This window comes from Anabrus simplex, chromosome 6, assembly GCF_040414725.1.
Source record: "Anabrus simplex isolate iqAnaSimp1 chromosome 6, ASM4041472v1, whole genome shotgun sequence".
In the NCBI taxonomy this organism is placed as follows: Eukaryota; Metazoa; Arthropoda; class Insecta; order Orthoptera; family Tettigoniidae; genus Anabrus; species Anabrus simplex.
The window spans coordinates 74208078-74221387 of NC_090270.1; positions in this window are offsets into that span (position 1 = coordinate 74208078).

Consider the following 13310-nt stretch of genomic DNA (forward strand, 5'->3'; position numbering starts at 1 on the left):
TCACAGCTGCGCGCTCCTATCCGCACGGCCAACTCGCCCGGCGTCTATGGAACTTAGAACCATGTATGTTTCCTAAGTATCAATAAATAAAATAGTTACCAAAACTTAAAATCCAAGCCTTGTATATTTAGTTCTAGACGTACGAGATTGGCAGTGAACCCAGAAGAACCAAGAACGATTTTACATTCGCTACCAAACCATACCCCATGGTACAACAGCTCCGAAGAGCCAGGGCCTACCAAGCGACCGCTGATCATCCTGAAGGCCTGCAGATCACGAGGTGTCGTGTGGTCAGCAGATGGATCCTCTCGGCCGTTATTCTTGGCTTTCTAGACAGAGTACGCCCTCTCACCGTCAGATAGCTCCTCAATTGTAATCACGTAGGCTGAATGGACCTCAAAACAGCCCTCAGATCCATGTAAAAATCACTGACGTTGCCGGGAATCGAGCTCGGGGCCTGTCGGTTAACAGGCAGGCACGTTACCCCTAGACCGCGGGGCGGACTTACTATGCTGCACCGAGTCTAAATATATCCTCCAACCTTGCAATGGTGTCTAATCGGAGGAGAATGTTAGGCGGGGGCGTAATGAAGCAGTCAAACTCATTCATGTATGCATAAGCACAATGACATGTTATACCTGTAACTAAATTTGCAAGAAAAGATGTAAACTTCTAAGCAACGTGAAGGTCGACAAGCTACTATACGAACAAGTTCTGGCTGGTAATTGAGAAGATGATAAATAAATTGCTTTTGCATCATCTGCCTGATACTCAGCTTAAACTGAACTCCCTTCGGGGTGATAAAAATCGCCTGCAGGGGGACTGTTTACCTGTGTATAAATACGTAATTCACCGACTGTTTACTAGAAAAATTGAACGTAAATACGCCAATTGCCTAAGACGTCCAATCTGTTAAATACGACGCTGAAGGAGGGAAGACAAGAGTAAGTTTCTTAAGTTATTTTTAGGCTTCCTTTTCCACAACCCTAAGATTCTTCTTTACCGTCACATTTTCTGTAAGGACACAGCCACTAAAGCACATTTTTGCTCGTTACCTGAATGTCAAGTACGAGTATTTTACCTGTATCAACACTAATCACTGAAGAAACACCATAATGCAATAAATAATAATGTTATTGGCTTTACGCCCCACTAACTACTTTTACGGTTTTCGGAGACTACGATGGGACAGAATTTAGTCCCGCAGGAGTTTTTTTTTTTTTTGCTAGTTGTTTTACGTCGCACCGACACAGATAAGTCTTACGACGACGATGGGACAGGAAAGGGCTAGGAGTGGGAAGGAAGCGGCCGTGGCCTTAATTAAGGTACAGCCCCAGCATTTGCCTGGTGTGAAAATGGGAAACCACGGAAAACCATTTTCAGGGCTGCCGACAGTGGGGTTCGAACCTACTATCTCCCGAATACTGGATACTGGCCGCACTTAAGCGACTGCAGCTATCGAGCTCGGTAGGAGTACTTTTACTTGCCAATAAATCTACCGACAAGAGGGTGAACACCATAAAGTGACGTGTGGTCACGCTTCATCCAAGTACCATCACATGAAACACACAAATCACAATGATCTGCTTTTATGACACTGTTTCGCCTTACAGCTTCCTGTACTGATGATGCCAGAATTTTTTCACATTCTTTCTCAAGGGCACGTGCCATTTGATGTAAATGAACCTAGCAGTGGGTGTCGTCATGTTCATAATTCCACATAACAATTTTGTACCTTCGCTTCCTCTTACAGCAATAATCGTCACCCAAACATAGCACAATCTCAGGTTTGTTCCATATGCCCTGTTGCTCACTTCAGAGTGGCGATGGTGATTATTTTTAAGAGGAAGTGCAACTAGGCAACCATCCTCTTTATAACACTAATCAGAGGAAAAAAGTGGAAGGGATCCGACATTCGAAAAATGAAGCTACTATATCGGACAAAGAAAGAGAACGGCTACGAGGGGCGTGAGAATGAAAGAATCCCTAGAATTAGCAAACCTAATACCGTCGGGGTCGGAAAAGAGCAAGAGTTAACCAAGGGAGGTCGGATAGGAAAGATGAAAGTGAGGAGCCTAGCACAAGTAAATGGAAGCAATACCAGGACTCAGCTACGGACCCCGTGTTCGCCAATCACCCTCCCAAGTTAAGAGTCCGTAGGGCTCCTTTTAGTCGCCTCTTACGGCAGGCATGTTATACCGTGGATGTTATTCTACCACCCCCACCCACATGGGGTATTGTTCAATTCAGAAATTCTAAAGTATTATCTGATTGACAGCTGTCACAAAACAGATTTAATCTGCACACATCATCATCATCGTCATCATCAAATAATTTCAAACCCCTTGCACCACAGTTAGCACAAGCAGAATGAATAACTATGGATAGAATGTTCAAAACTATTAACCTTAATCCACTTGAAGATGTGTGTTGTGAAATGAAATGGCACCATCAATTTTCATTTTCGAAGCACTTTGTTTCCAAGTCAAAATAGGAACTTATTCTGTACAATTGTCATTCTTACTTGCAACTCGAGAAGCGCAATCGTTGCTAGTCTTTCTAAAAACTTGTAAGACTGAACGAGACTTGCTACTAATCTGAAATCTCATAACACCAACAGTTCCGTTCACATCACATCCACAACGCAAACAAAGGAACCGGAAGTATGCGGCAGCGTTCTTGAACTATACCCAAACACGCTTGCAGTTATGTGTGACAGCCGAAAGATTCTTCGTGAGAGTGCGAGAAATCAGAAAAGTAGGTGTGGCAACCTGCAAGCCGATTTAAATATATATTTCTCTGACATTTACAGAAGGAACTGAATTATAACTTTTGGAATTTGTGATTGATACCTGTTGTTTAGAAGGGCCTAACATCTAGGTCATGGCCCACTTTTGGAATTTATAAGCCTAATATCTTATATTACAAAGTGAACAATATAAAATTTCAGTACTTTTTCTTCATTTTGGCATACCCCCCCCCCACCCACTCACCTTAATGGACTATACTGGGTAGCAAAGGCGGGCGCAATTTGATTCAACGAGCAACGTTCCAGCTCGGGCAGGTAAAGCGGCAGAGTATGAGCTCTTACAGAAGGTACAGCCTAGCAGCTGCTTGCACGGCTCCTAGTTACAACAAGGGAAGGGAAGTGTACCGAAAAAGGTAGAAATTCAGTAAGACTTACATTACATTTATAGCATTCAAAGGATGCAATATGTTGGAAATGTTAAGTAGAATACTTTGTGGAGGAGCGATGTGTTCACTGCGACAGTTAAGAACCCACCCGCCATCCCCCAGAAGTAATTTTGCTTTTATAACCTAATAGAAGTTATCACGCGCCATTGTACATCGCCTAACTACGTACCAGCATTTCCATTGGGTGAGACACTATGGGATATGATGTCACTCCTAGCAATGAAGTAAGTGAATTCCGTTACCAACCCGCGCACAAGAAATACACAACTGCACAATAAATACACAGGTGAATGCAATCTGTAAAGAAAGAATTCTATTTAACTCACCTTAATGTAGGGGAGGGTACAGCACGCTTGCAGCTTTAAAAACTCGTGCACCCTCGTGTCAGCAGGAAAGTTCGTCTTAAACAAGAACTCTGCCAAGTAGCCGGCAAAGTGCGCTTTCCTTCTCCCGAAGCCAGGAATGGAGTACGACCCGTGCTTGAGGTGCCTCCACCTGTTCTCGATATTTTGCATGTGTACCGGCGGTCTATTCCTTGGCATCACCCTCCTATTACCCCTGTTCACATGACCACTTCTCCTGCTATCAATGAATTGAATTGAATGGTTGACACGAAGGTGCACGAATCCTTCGTGTTCCAGACAGTCGTAGGACTTCCAACAGTCCGAAATGATTATAGTACCTGGCAACACCCACTCTTTAATTACTGCGAGTAATGTCTCCTTATCCCTTCTCTCGACAGAAGCAACGAAAAAGCTTTTGTGGTTCTCTCTCTCTACCCCTCCAAATAACCACTGTCCTTCCGTACGCCTTCCTCTATTGTAATTTCCCGAATTTGCTTTCGTCTATCTCAATTACAACGCCAGGACCACCAATTTTTATTTATTAGCGTCCACCCACGCCACACAAACTTCTCTATAGAAGTTACACCAATCTACGAAAGTAGCTTGGGAGAAACCTAACTCCAACTTGATAGTCGGCCCCAGAGGTTTAGGCAGTACGCACCACAGAACACAGAAGTAACCTATTTCAAACAGGGATAACTTAGAAAAGTACGCATTTTTACGCGCACTCACGTGCCAAGGGCACTTGGCACCCTCTTCGTTCTTCCGACGACAGCTGAAAATTATCTGATTGTTTTTCTTAAGTACAGTCATTTTAACGTCACGACCACACTTCTCACACACACACACTCCCTAGAAAGCAAGTCGTGCTGCTGATAAAATTCCAGTAAATCACTGAATTTCTCATAATAATTGCACGCAAAAGTACGAATACTAACGACACATCCACCGCACGAAGCCATATCAATAACAACGGAGTTAATGACAAAATAATCGACAGTCATTGGCGGGCTGACGTCACCATTGGGGAATTCCCTCTATGCTTGTTCGTAGACCAATGGCCTAACCAATCCAGACCAACGGCTTTGGGGAACTCGGAAATTCCCCCTACGCTTGATCGTAGACCAATGGCCTAACCAATCCAGACCAATGGTCTAACCAATCCACACCAATGGCTTTGTCACGAGATTCGCAAATTCAAACGTAGCGCCGCTGCACTAGGACTAGTTCTTTATATGAACAGTTGGCAGCACTGTCCACCGCACGATCAAGTCCTTCGCGAGAAGCGAGCGAGAGAGAAACAAATGACAGTGCAATCGCGCCTGGATGCGTGGCGCTGGAAAATGTAATGTGTTCTGAACTTTTGCCCCGAAAAAGACAAACTTTTAACATTTTTATTATGCCTAATGTCGTCTGACTCCTTGGTTGAATAGTCAGCGTTGAGGCTTTCGGTTGAGAGGATCCCGAGTTCGATTCACGGTCGGATCGGGGATTTTTATCGCTCATGATTAATTCTTCTGGCTCGGGGACTCGATATTCGTGCCAATACTCTCCTCTTCATATACAGCCACACAGCACACTACACTACCAAACACCACAGAAACCCGCAATAGTGACTGCATCCTTCCACACAGGTTAGCGTCAGGAAGAGCATCCGGCTGTAAAACAGGGCCAAATACACATACGCGACATAGTTCGTACCCGCGACCCCACAGTGTGGGAAAAGCGGTAGAAGAAGAAGATTATGCCGAATGTCCCGTTTTAGTCCGTGCGTTAGATTACGGTGAGGAAACAAAATCAATTACTTCATGAATACAAACGCTTTGTGCTAGGTAAATTCGTTTAATTATATTCATTTCATTAGGTTATGCGTAGGAAACAGAACTAATTATTTTGAGATCTGACAACTAAACACTCCTTTGACTATTACAGCCCAAAATAAAGGCCTGTTTAGCAATACAGCATACATAATGAACGAAATGTTCGTCCGTATTGCTTAAACATTATATACTCAGCCTTGACTCTGCATATTGCCATCTAGTCTTTACAGCACAAGCTATTAGAAGTTAGCTGCTCTCACAGCGCTCCTGCCGTCAGCTCAGGGAGCGAGGCTCATTGCCTGCCTATGGTGTCCACAGGGTCTCTGATATAGACTACGACCGAACGCACGGCGTTTGTACTCTGCGCTATGGCAGCTGCCTCAGCCGGACTTTCGCCGCGCGCGGCCGCCCTGCTTTAAGCGTGTATACAATCTTACACGAAATCTTACCTTATAAAAGATGCTGGAAGTGTCGTCCTTCCTGAGTTATACAGGCACTGTATCTGGTAACCACATTCTAGCTGACGCGAGTGACTTCTGCCACTGCAGTGTTTCTGATTGCATTAGTAATGTTTTCTTCCAGTTTCTCCAATATGTGAGGATTTCTTTTATACACTTTTTCTTTCAGTTTACCTCACAAGCAAAACTCGCATAACGTTAGATCTGGAGAACGAGGGGGAAGTAGACCATAAATGATTCCTCTGTCTGCAATCACTCCGAGATTTTAAAAACGAAATCTTCTCCTGTATGAACAGGGGCTGAATCTTGTTGAAACCACCCACGCAACTTTTCTTCTTCCGTTAACTGATGGAAGAACTGCGTCAAAATGCCATCTTGGTACTTCTCTGTATTTACTTTTGTCTCGAAAATAAAAAAAAAAGCTTAATCATTCGTCTTGCACTAACAGCACACCAAACACCAATCTTCCTATCATAATGAGGGACTTCATAAACACCATTAGGATTTTCTGCACATTTTTGTTGCAATTTGTTTTACGTCCCACCGTCACAGATAGGTCTTATGGTGACGATGGGGCACGAAAGGCCTAGAAGTGGAAAGCAAGCGGCCGTGGCCTTAATTAAGGTACAGCCCCAGCATTTGCTTGGTGTGAAAAAGGGAAACCACGGAAAACCATCTTCAGGGCTGCAGACAGTGGGGCTCGAACCCACTATCTCCCGGATACAAGCTCACACCTGCGCGCCCCTAACCGCACGGCCAACTCGCCCGGTGTGCACACCAATAGCGAGAGTTATGACTGTTCACACGACCATTCAGATGAAACTAGAACTTTTACATATGAAAATACGGCGTTGCATTGACAACTATCTCATCACGTTAACAGCTGATATTCAGACTGGTGACTGATGTTTGCAAGGTCAAGAACTATGTGCACGCCTCCCATGCTGGAGCTAACGTATCGGCGAGTAAGAACGCCACTTCGACGGTCTTAGTTTATATGAGGGACCCTGTATTGTATGTGCCACGGGTGGTGGTGTTGGTTTATTGATAAATAAAAAAACCATGCACGCAGCGAGATTTCAACCAACGCCACCACCCCCCCCCCCTCCCCGATTACTAAAATCGAGTTAGTTTCATCATTGGCTTTGACGATGTGAAAGCGAGGTTATTCACACAACAGTATTTCTTGCACAGCCAGACTTTGGGTGAATGCTGTGAAAGTGTTGCTCGTAGGGTCAGGTGGAGGGTGTCTTTTCTGTAATGGGCTTGGCAAATTGATATGTAACAGCACTTTCTGGATCTGCGAAATTTGTCCCGAGGGACACAGTACTGAGAGGGAACTTGACTTATTCTGCGTCACAGGGTAGAGAATATAATTTAGGAAAACCATTTTATTCAATATACTGTTATATAAATTCATAAGAACTGTAGATTTGGTGATTGCAGGAACTTGGACTAGGACTGACTCGATTGTTCACCATGGAAAGGTGTCAAATAAGGATCTGTTAGAAAGAGGAAAGGGAGGGCACATGGGGAGCGGGATTTTCGCTTACATGTGCCCTGCTGAATTTAGAGAATGGTGAGAAATTAGTGTTTGACAGCTATTAGCTCAGGTGGGGGTCTTCTGTTTGGGCCTCAAGAAAAAGGGCCGGTCGTGTTATCCCTGGGAAGGAGGCTCCTTTTCTCACCAGGGGTGGATAACACGACCGGGCAGTAGCTATGCATAAACCCATCCATGCATTTATTCAGCGAATCGAATGCTCTCTCCTCAGTTGGTGGTTATCCGTGACTGGGAGAGAAGTGCTCATTCATTCATGCATGCATGATAATTCAATTCAGTCATGGAATCATTCATTTTCAACTCATTCATGCATTAATGTAGCCATACATATAGTGTCTGTGAATATTGAGGAGAACTCTGTACAGACTTATGACAAATAACTAAAAATAAATAACGATCTGTCAAGTAAGCTTTTTGAGGCGCTGCGCGAAATGGGTTATATTAGCGAGGGCTCACAGTAAGATAGTGTACTCAAGGTGATCGATCTCAAGGCTAAGGTTGGGACTAGAACAAAAGGAAATGATAAGGTAACTGACAAATTTTTGGAAGTTAATTGGAGAACAAAGCACGAATGAAAAACTGACAATTTCCGTGTTCGTGTATAGTAGAATTGCTTATTTTCAATCACCGGAACTTTGACCGTTATAGATGGGCCCCAGGGGCTCTTAACTAGTGAGTGTGGGTTGGCGACCACGGAGTGGTGGTGATTATTGTTTTAAGACGAAGTACAAGTGGGCAACCATCTTCTATTAACATTAATCAGAGGGAAATAAAATGGAAGGTATCCCACACTTCGCAAAATGAAGGTATCGGCCAAAGAAAGGCAAGGGCCACGAAGGGCGTAAACATGAAAGACTCCCTAGACCTCGGATACTCGAGTACTGTCGGGTCAGAAAAGAACAAGAGTTGACAAAGGAAGGTCGGATAGGATATATGAAATCGAGGAGCACGGCATAAGTGAAAACAATACCGGGTCTCAGCCAAGTGCCCCGCGGTCGCCAACCCACGCTCCCAACTTGAGAGCCACTGGTGTCCTTTATAGACGACTCTTACTACAGGCATCACCCTGTGGGTGGGGGTGGTAGAATAATACCCACGATATCTACTGCCTGTCGTAAGAGGCGACTAAAAGGGGTCCCCACGACATGGGAGCGTGCCTTGAGCAAAGTCCTGGCATTGCTTCTGCTTGTGACAGACCCCTCACTTTCATTTCATTTCATTTTTTATCCGAACTCCCTCTGCCAACTTGTTCTTTTCTGACCCGACGGTATTAGGTTTTCGAGACCTAGGGAGTCCTTAATTTCCACGCCCTTTACGATTTTCCCTTTCTTGTGCCGAAACCTTCATGATTTTTTAATAATTGACTTTACGTCGCACGGGCACAGATTGTTCGTATGGCAACGATGGGCTAGGAGTGGGAAGGAAGCAGCCGTGGCCTTAATAATTAAGGTTCATCCCAAGCTTTTGGCTGATTTTTCTCATTTTTGGAAAGTATCGAACCTCTTCCACTTTCTTCTTATTAGTGTTGTGCCCGTTGCATTTTCGGACGTGCTCCAAAATGGCGCCTAGGAAAGGTATAGACCACTCAGGCCGAAGAGAGTATACAAGAAAGTCTTGACATATGAATAAAATAGGCCATGATTAACTTGGAACGACTACCTTTCAAAGGCGGTGCAGAACAGAGCAATGTCAGGCGAATTGTTTTAAAAAAACAAGTAAATTAATAGATATTAAAAAATATACTTGATAAACTGAATTCGAGAAGAGACGAAGCAAACTGCTGTTGCTGCGTCGAAGAAAGGAAATAGTAAAGATTACGGCGGAAGCTTTGAAGAGTAACTATTATAATTTAAGAGAAGACGGCAAGATACTTGCAGAAACACTGAAAAATATTGGGAAGCGGGATATACGAGAATTTATTTAAATACGTACACTGATAGACCGGAGGCGCAAGTTTAGCGATACACTGGAAATCATGAATAGGAAGTCGTAAAGAAAAAAAAAAGAATAGGAAAGAATTACTCCGTCAGAAGAAAAATCAAGGAAGGAATAATATTTTTTTAAACAAATAATTTTAAAATCGAAGATTTTCATAAGACAAGACGGAAGATCTTACGCAGATTTAGAGAATTGGTTAACTAGAACAAGAAAAGACTAATAGAATATTTTTTTAAAAGAAATATTATTCTAAGAAAATCTTAAAAATATACATTTTCTTGTCGACGTTATTTGATTATATTGGCAGTTATTCCGAGAAGAAGATGACTTGCTAAGCATCCAGATGGACCAACCTGGAGGGAGATATGATCCAATCAGCTTACCCTACCTAAGATGAGATGGGGAGTCCAACCGAACCTCGAACCATGGCCAATGAACCAGCGATGTGACAAGCAGGAAGAGAGCAACTGACAGCTGATATGATGAAAGACGAGCTAAGTGTTTGCCGTAAGTATTACAATTCTTAATTTAGCTAGGCATATGCATTAGCTTAGAGTATTCTAAGTGTGAAATAGTTAAGAGAGCAAGTGAAACAGTGAAGTGAAGTGCGTTACATTTTTATCTGCTAATACTATATTAAGTTAGTGTATAATTACATAGATATCTCGAGGAGTATGGCTATGCATGAAATAAGTGAATTACCAAGGTAATTGAGAATACGAGTAGGAAGAAAAGTTATCTAACAGCTGAATACAAATATTGTCTTACGGCGAATAATATCTATGGATCTCGCGAAACCATTCAGTCAACGATTACGTCACAGGTGGATCCCATGAGAGGAAGTGAAAGATACAGTCGAGTTATTCCTTGTAAAGTAATGTTGTTAAATGCACGAACGCAATATTTAAGGTTAAGCATCGTAATGTTGGAAGAGAATCGATCTATTTAAAGGAGTATTTACGTAAAAGAAGAATGGCACGTCTTAGCAATTGCATTTATTATGAAAGAGGTTATGAATGATGAAAAATGGTATTTAGAAAGATGAAATGGAATTAATTGAAGGTTTTATAATGAAGAAAGATATATGAATTAATTTGTGTATGATAATGTGGGTTACGTTGATTATGAGACGTATATATGAATGGTAGATGCTAAATATGGGTATTTTGGATCAGTTAGACGATGCAAGCACAAGGAAAGAGATACACCCTGGGAGTGACACAAAATAAGGTATGAATGGTGGATATTTACTTCTAGTTGAGATTAGAGATTTGGTGTAACGTCAAGTACAGCTGTTAATATTAAAATATAGGTATCTTGTGACGTATTCTCGTAACATATGTGAAGCGAAAGGTGTGTTTAGCCAATATAGATATTAGAAGCGACGCATATAAATAGTACCGAGATATCTTAACGTAAATACATATTGAATTACTTGCACATATTATATATTAAAAATAAGCTTAACGAATAGATGCATATTGAGCCGTATAACAGTAAATTAAAAATTATTCAGATAGAATAGTGAGATAGATTATATTTTGAGTGTTGATTTATAATTCGTGTATTAATTTTAAATGAGAAGATAGTAAATTAGGAGCCGTGATTTAAAAGGCAATAGGGATGGAAACCTTAGCACATCAGTCATCATAATACATTTCTTCGCCAAAGAAATGCTGCATTAACGAATTCAGATAGCAAGATTTTTATAAATTGTAAGGAGGAATTTCATTTTTAACTACAAAGTGATTGTGGTACAGTGATAGACGTGAATGACTTTTTTCATTTTTTAAAACATGACTATGAATGATGAAACTTAAGTTCATTTCAGAAATAGTGAATTCATTATATTATCTTATTTTGTTAATAAGCCAGCGCTGACTTAAAATGTAGAATATTACGAATTATTATTGAATTTAATCAACGATTGTGGAATTTCTTAGTAACACGAGTTCTCAATTCTTTAAGTTTGGCTTAATTTAATAAATGTGTTTTCCCATTATTTTTCTTATACAGCGAGTGATAATTTGTAGCAATTGTGAGTAGATAGACTTAGTTTTTGAGGTGTTTAACATACGATTTGAGTTAGAATTAAGCGGTCAGTGATGAATTTACACTTGAATGCGATAGGATGGAGACGTTCATTGGTGATTGTGGCGTGCGGTCCCTACCTTTTTCTCTGAATTCACGTTAAGCCTAGCCAAAAAGAAAAATTAGATATTTTCCTTATGTGAAGAAATACCCTGAGATTACATCTGGCTGTCGGGATATTATGGCTGTGTCGTACCTGGATGCGGGAAGGGCTCAGTGTTAATAGAGGATGGTTACCCAGTTGTAGTTCCCCTTAAAACAACAATCATCATCATCATCATCATCATCACACCGTTGGCCACATGATCCCAAGATTGAATGTACAAACTTAACAGAGCAGTCTGATTTTATTGGCGGGCGCACGTCGTCGGCATTCAAAGGATCTCTGGCGATTCACTCAGTTTTACCCGAGAAAATGAACAAAACGGTAATAGATCGCCCATTTGGATTTAGTTTTCTTTCAAGTTCGCCAGAGTAAAATAGAGCATATAAATTGACTCTAAAGTAGTACAGATTGTCGTCATATCGAAATATCTACATATGGTAGCTGAGACTATGTTAGTCCTAGCCCGAAAACTGGTTGTATAGTATTCTCAACAGATCCACCATCTGTTATAAGCAGCCTAGGCGACACTGAAACAGATCGTAAATTATTTGCCTCAAACATTCCACTACTGTCACCGTTCGTTTTTCTCTAAATTCCATTCTTCGGAGTCGGTGTACATACTACTAGAAATAGGTACGTACGTGCAAGATAAATGCAATATTCACGGACTACGAAAACTAACAAGCTTGAGTCGAACTCTCAAATAAGGGGCAACGAGAAGGTGATGATGTGGTGCTATATTCTCAAGGCACAAATGTGTCGATTAAATTGCACGAAACGTGTGATAATTACCTCAACAAATTATTCACATCACGATTTGCCTTACATCGCACCGACACATATAGGTCTTATGGTGACGATGGGATAGGAGTGGGAAGGAAGGGGTCGTGGCCTTAATTAAGGTGTGGCGGCCTCGAGTGTTAATGTATGTGTATAAACTCATATATGTTTATAAACTCCTTGAACTTTATGTTTCGAAGACTTCTACATATTGATGTTCTGTGCTTCTAATATTATCCATATTTTCTCTGATTATTATTCATGTTTTACGTTTGTCCCCACGATACGTGGAGTGTTAATTAAACACATAATACATCACCCCTTTCCAATTACTGTATTTGTTTTCTATAAACATCATCAATAACTACAAAGGTATAGCCTGGTGTGAAAATGGGAAACCACGGAAAACCATCTTCAGATATGCCGACGGTGGTATTCGAACCCGCTATCTCTCGATTACCCACGCCCCCCGAGTTTAGAACCCATGTTTCTTCAGTCGCCTCTTTTGACAGACAGGGGAGATCGTTAAAAGTATTCTACTGCCCCCAGCCACACGGGTATGCAGTCTAAAACAAGGGGTGAGTACACTTAGACATGCACAGATGCTTAGTAAACAAGCAAAGATCTGTTTTTGAGTTCGCCCTTCTTATTCGCAACCACATCGCGCAAAATCTTTGCTCGGGTTTCTTGAATACGTATTATCAAAACGAAAGAAATGCGAATTGAACACAATTGATTCACATTAGTATTCTTCACATTTCATCATTTTAAAAAACACGTTTGTCCCATCTTGAGTTCCCCCGTAATCTTGACATCACCTCATGTTTAGAGTATCTCGATGATAATGCAGTTTGAAAAATATGAGCGAATGGTATTGCGTTTACGTTTCTCGCGGATACACGCATGCACAAATGGTGTTCTGACAAACAATCAACTCTGCTCCCCTCCAGTAGTTAAAAGGAAGAAAGTGAGTGAAGGGCTAGTGTTGAAGGCTACTCCAGCACTGAAAAAGAAGGG